At 47.0% G+C, this 5,497-nt stretch overlaps 1 long non-coding RNA gene across 1 annotated transcript; it reads right to left on the bottom strand.

The window, feature by feature from the left end:
* Positions 1-1,833: 1,833 nt before the first annotated feature.
* LOC120711209 lies at positions 1,834-4,383 on the bottom strand. The gene is made up of 3 exons (XR_005690210.1): positions 3,854-4,383; positions 2,605-3,054; positions 1,834-2,078 (listed from the first exon to the last, which is right to left on the bottom strand). It is a non-coding gene; the product is annotated as an uncharacterized LOC120711209 (long non-coding RNA).
* Positions 4,384-5,497: the final 1,114 nt, after the last annotated feature.

Genomic DNA, 5,497 nt, shown 5'->3' with positions numbered 1-5,497 from the left:
TGAACGCAGCCATTGCCTTATGCTGCAATATCAATAAGGTACTTTTATAATTCTATTCTAATTCATAATTAATTTAAAAACAAGTATGTAATAGTACTGAAATTGTAATACTAAACGAGTGTTCTAAAGCACCAAATCTAATTCAGCTAATCTGCTAATTAAATTAAATTGTTATACAATATCAATGGATTTATACGGAAGTTACCGGTAGATCAGAAGTACGCAATTCGGCAGAGCTTCACCGCTTTTCTTCTCCTCACCCCTCTCTTTTTTCCTGAATTTTTAGGCTCAAATGACAAAGGGAATGGCGGCATATGGCGGCCAGGGCTTATATAGGGGGAGGGGACCCTGTCGCCCCCCCAACGGGCGACAGGCCCCTGTCGCCCCAGGGGTGGGCGACAGGCCCTTTTTTTCCAGGGACCTCGTTGCGAATTTGAAGAAAAAAATAATACTTAGGGCCTGTCGCCCTATGGGGGGCGACCGGGGGTATTTTTGAAATATTTCAAAACGGACATATATTTTTGAAATTTTTATTTTTTAAAAAATATAAAAAAGAAAAAACCGCACCCGGCGGGCGGGAGTGGCGGTCCAGGCCCGGCACGCCCTACCGGGCCGGGCCAGCATGGGCACGGAGGCCACCGGGCCGGGCCGGTCTTGGGCCGGGCTAAAAAACATGCTTTCGGACGAGCTGTTGGGCTGCGGGCTGCATGGACATCTATAGTTGCGGCGTGAGGAGATAAACCCTAACTGCGACGGCCAGGGATACCCTTTTATAGCGTCGCGACTTAGGGCTCCCAACTGTTTTGGGCCTCTTATCGCAAATACTTGACAAGTCCATGTCTACTGAATTGGGCCCATGTAGGTAGACCTGCTCAGTTTCAATTTTATTTTTATGTTTATGGATAGCCATGGCCTCCTGGAGTTCATTTAGCTTTTTTTTCTCCCGAGTCTTGCGAGATGTGATCGGTGCAGGTGGAGAGATTTCGCTGTCCAGATTTTTCTTTTTGAAAGCCTTCTATTTCGAGGCTAGTTGATTGAGATTTCAGTTTGTCTTTGGTAACTTAGTCTCTCGTTTTCATCATCTGGACAAATCAATATCAGTGACATGAACACGACCATATTTTTGTGCACCACTGAAACTGCAGCGTGTTCCTCACAGATAGAACATTTCAGTTAGACAAAAGCAGCTACTGCAAAACATCAGCCAAGCCTATCTCGGTCTTCAGAACATACTGAAACAAAAAGCTCTTCCGAACAGGATGAATAACCTAACCACATCAGCAGAGACCAGAGAACGCTTCAGTCAAGCACTCAAGCCAAAGGTAGCCATAGCATTGAAGCATAGACAATTGCGAATACAGAAATAACTCCATTTGGGTTTCTATAGATGTTTCTCGCACAACACACCAGTTCACAAATGCACAGCTGATAAATATCACTAGAACATTTGGTGCGCGTTGCGCGCCCTATCATGATCATCATAATAGTTGTGTGAATGCTCTGTTGTTTTTACTGCAGATAATTTTATCATCTTAAAAAACTCTTATATTCTATTAGCCATTTAGCGTATCCTTATGCTCAACAATTGAGAAGGGATAATAATAGTGAAAAAGCAACAGTGAATGCAGAATTATAGAAAATGATATCACACTATATTGAGATCAGCAGCAAAACATTTTCGCACTATATAAACCAAACAATTTTTCATGCTGTTTCAAGTATATCAAAGCACACATTTAATTTGACAATATAGCATTTGGTGAAACAGGAAGTGAGAACTTGATATCTTGAGCTATTTCCAAAAGATCTAAAAACAGAAAAGCATTCCAAAGATAGCACAATAATCAATCAAATCAGATTAATTAATATATACATTTTGGACCATCAATATATGCAATTTAGAAAGCTGATGAGTACAAAATACATATAAATCCGCCATTCCTGGCAGCTGCATTTGGTCCCCTAACATTTACAAATTGCATACCATCTTGCACCCTGCCTATTTAAAAGAAAATGATAAGGACCTTCCACCGGCGCTAAATAATGGGGCCGACTTGCATCTCCATCTCTCAAGAGGTCTAAGATCAAATATAAAAACACCAAGTGAGTCTGGATAGAATGTTAAATGCTTGCATGAAAATACTCATGAAAATGGCAAATGAGCTCGTCATAAAGAAAACGTAATGCTATAACGACACAACGAAACAGAAAAAATGAGTTGAGACAACCTTAACAAAATACCATGGAAGCACTATGAGCAAACCTACACCTAACTCAAGCACAAACTAACAGAACTTAGAGGTTGGCACAGAGTTAAAAAAAAAGGCAAAACATATACTGTTAAAAGTTAATCTAAGGAGTAAAAAAATGTCAGCCGTATGTCTATGATTTGGAAGATGTGAGAAAGAGCATGTCTCAACTGAAAGAGTATCTAGATTTAAGAAATAGACAAATTAGCCTACAGTGTCAGATTCTACCTGTATCCAAGGTCCCTTGACATAGTGCTGTCAGGACCATCTTTCATGAGAGCAGATTTCTTATCAAGTCCAACAAATAAATTTCAATAGTTGAATCCTTTATGGTCAGAAAGTTCAGAAAGCTTACACTTTGCTACTGCAATCGCTAGAGCTCTGTGTCAGGCATCACCAAGAATGAAAGCATTTGCGGGCGAGCAATCTGCTTCTAAGAATAAAGAATAATAAAAGATAAGCAGATAAACAGATAGAACCATGAAACCAGCAGGAACCATTTTATTATTGCTAGAACCAAAGAATGAAGAAAACTTATAGCAATTCTGAAGTCTCCTTGTTGGTGCCTTCCAAACAGACAATATGCACAGGAGAATCACCTGCCATGCATGAGAGTTTGGTTGGCAGTGAAGGTAGTGATGCAGGTCACTTTTCAATAACTAAGCTGGGAACAATTGAATCTTTGTCCTCTAATTTTTGCAGCCAAGGAAATGCTTCTGAGCTCAAGGTAAGAAACATTGAAATATCATTCCCTTATGCGAATTGCCTCCTCCATTGATCAACACAGCAGTACTGCTTATGCACCCTACCAGTTGATGAAAAATTAGAGAATACAATAACCTAAATTACATGTAGGAGGGTAGGTTGTTTCATACTTTTATTCATAAGGTGTTTAAGAAAAATTGTATCAACGATATTAGGTATTGATTAAGACAAATCATTTGTGGCCAAAGTTGACTGCAATTTCTACAACCCTGCATAACTTACCTTGAAGTAGGAAAAAAGAACCTGAATAGTAAAATATTTCTAATCCACATATGCTAATGCTCCAATGGATGAGAAGGACCTGAACTTAATCCTTATGCAAGGTAAATTCCTTCGAACATTTCAGAAGAACTTAATCCATGGTTTTGATTCTTTTCTTGGATTTGATGTTTTTAAGCATTTTTAAGCAATGTATACTGACCGACTTGGTGACCCAATGTAACTTTGTCGAATTCAGGCTGGTTCATTTTGAATATGCATGGACACGGATCAAGGTGCTCTAACAGTACCTAAGATGACTTAAACACATAAACCTAAGACTTTGGACCATGAAACTACACAAATCAGTGAGGGACAAAGGAAGCTGATTCAGTAAAGGATCTATTAGCAAACTTACTAATATCACGAAAGGGAATACGTCAGCTTTATCTATCAAATAAGATGCATGGCTGAAACAGTGTGGCTGGATTTACCTAGTAAGTGTTTTGGAATTGCCCTAAACTCATCGAACTTATTATGTCAATCTCTGTACTAAACTATAGACTCAATAAATATGCAAAGCACAATTGGTAAAGATGTGTAATTAAAATTGAAAGGGGATAAAAGAAAACAATGTATACCTTTATGCCCATTTGATCGAACACAATGAGGGCATCGTCCATGGGAGGTTGATGGCACCAGTAATAGGGAGCAGGAATGATCACGAGGGGGTGCGGAAGCTGCAGATGCATGGTCGGTGACCACCTAGCCGAGCTATAGTCCAGCACCATGTCGTCCTCCACCAACCTCCAGTCTCGGCGCCGCCGGCCTCCGCCACGGCCCACGGCCACCCGGTCCCCGCACGCCTCCGCCTCGCCGTCCTCCTCCAACCTCCATTCCCGCAAGCGCCGCCGGCCTCCGCCACGGCCACCCAGTCCCCGTGAACCTCCGCCTCCGCCTGCTTCCCCGCACGGGCCTCGCGACCAGCAGCGGCCACGGGGGTGGGGGTGGGGGCGGTGGGGGGGAGGATGCGGCGTCAGTGGCCAGGAGCAGGGCGCCAAGGACGACAGCGACGGAGCGCGGCAACCGAGAGCAGGAGAGGGGGAGAGGGTGAGATGGACTTCGTTGTGATTCATAGAATGTTGGAGGATTTTTTTGTGAAATAGCCAGAATACGCTATAGGTGGACAACCGGGCCGCACGGCACGGGCATGGCCCGAGCACGGCCGGCACAGGCATGGCCCGAGCACGGCCGGCATGTCGCAGTGCCGCCGTGCCGTGCCGTTGGGCACGCTGGGCCCGAGCGGCGCAGCGGTCTGCGCGGGGCGGCGGCGGACGACCGGCGACGGCGGCAGCCGGGGGTGACGGTGGAAGCGGTCGGCGAAGGCGCGGACGGAGGCGAGCGAGCGGAGGTCGAGCCGTCGAGGGGATGCAGACCCACGCGCCGCGCCGTCTCGGCTCCGGCCGTCGATGTCGCTGAGGAAGGGATGGAGGGAGGACCAGAGGAGAGAGGAGGCTCGATCGGCGGCGGCCGGGGGAGCAGCGCTGCGGCGGCGACGGCGCGGGAGAGGAGCGGCGAGAGAGAGAGCGGCGGCGCGAGGGAGAAGAGGGAGCAGAGCGAGAGAGAGCGGCGACGCGAGGGAGAAGAGGGAGCAGAGCGGCGCTTAAACGGGCCGCAAACATGCCGGCCCACTAACCGGGCCGGGCCCGTGCTAGTGCCGCGGGCCGCTTCGCTTGCCCAGGCACGGCCCGGTGCTTGCCACGGGCACGGCACGAGCCCGAACGGCCACAGGCCGAGCCGTTCTCGGGCCGTGCTTTCTCGGGCCGTGTCCGTGCTGGCCCAACGGGCTCGGCCCAGTTGGCCACCTATAGAATACGCCTTGATCGACACGCGTCCATTCTTTCACGAGGAATGCGGAGAGAGCAGCAAACCTGGGTAGGTTTTAATCAACCTAATTGCGGCTAAACTAAGAATACAATCACCAGTAGTACATCACAGATTTTTGCCCCCTTGCTTTCTTGTTTTCCTAGTTCTCCACCACAGTGGCATCCTCCTCGCTGTCGCTGTCAGTGAGCTCAATCTCGTCCTCCGCGTAGCCCAGGGCATTGTACTGACGGATGAGAGCCTGCTCGTAGTCACGGAGCTTGGCATTGATAAAAGTTGAGAGGGCATGTATTGACGGAATTTAGGAGAACGTTTTGCCAGCTGAGCAGGAGTGAGATAGTTGCCGCTCCCGAACGGCCAAGCCACCATGTGGTCGATGAGCGCCTTGGGCACCCTGCACT

The sequence above is a fragment of the Panicum virgatum genome, chromosome 6K (assembly GCF_016808335.1).
Source record: "Panicum virgatum strain AP13 chromosome 6K, P.virgatum_v5, whole genome shotgun sequence".
In the NCBI taxonomy this organism is placed as follows: domain Eukaryota; kingdom Viridiplantae; phylum Streptophyta; class Magnoliopsida; order Poales; family Poaceae; genus Panicum; species Panicum virgatum.
Note: the sequence above shows the minus strand (reverse complement) of the source record. Positions and strands in the feature narration are given on the sequence as shown.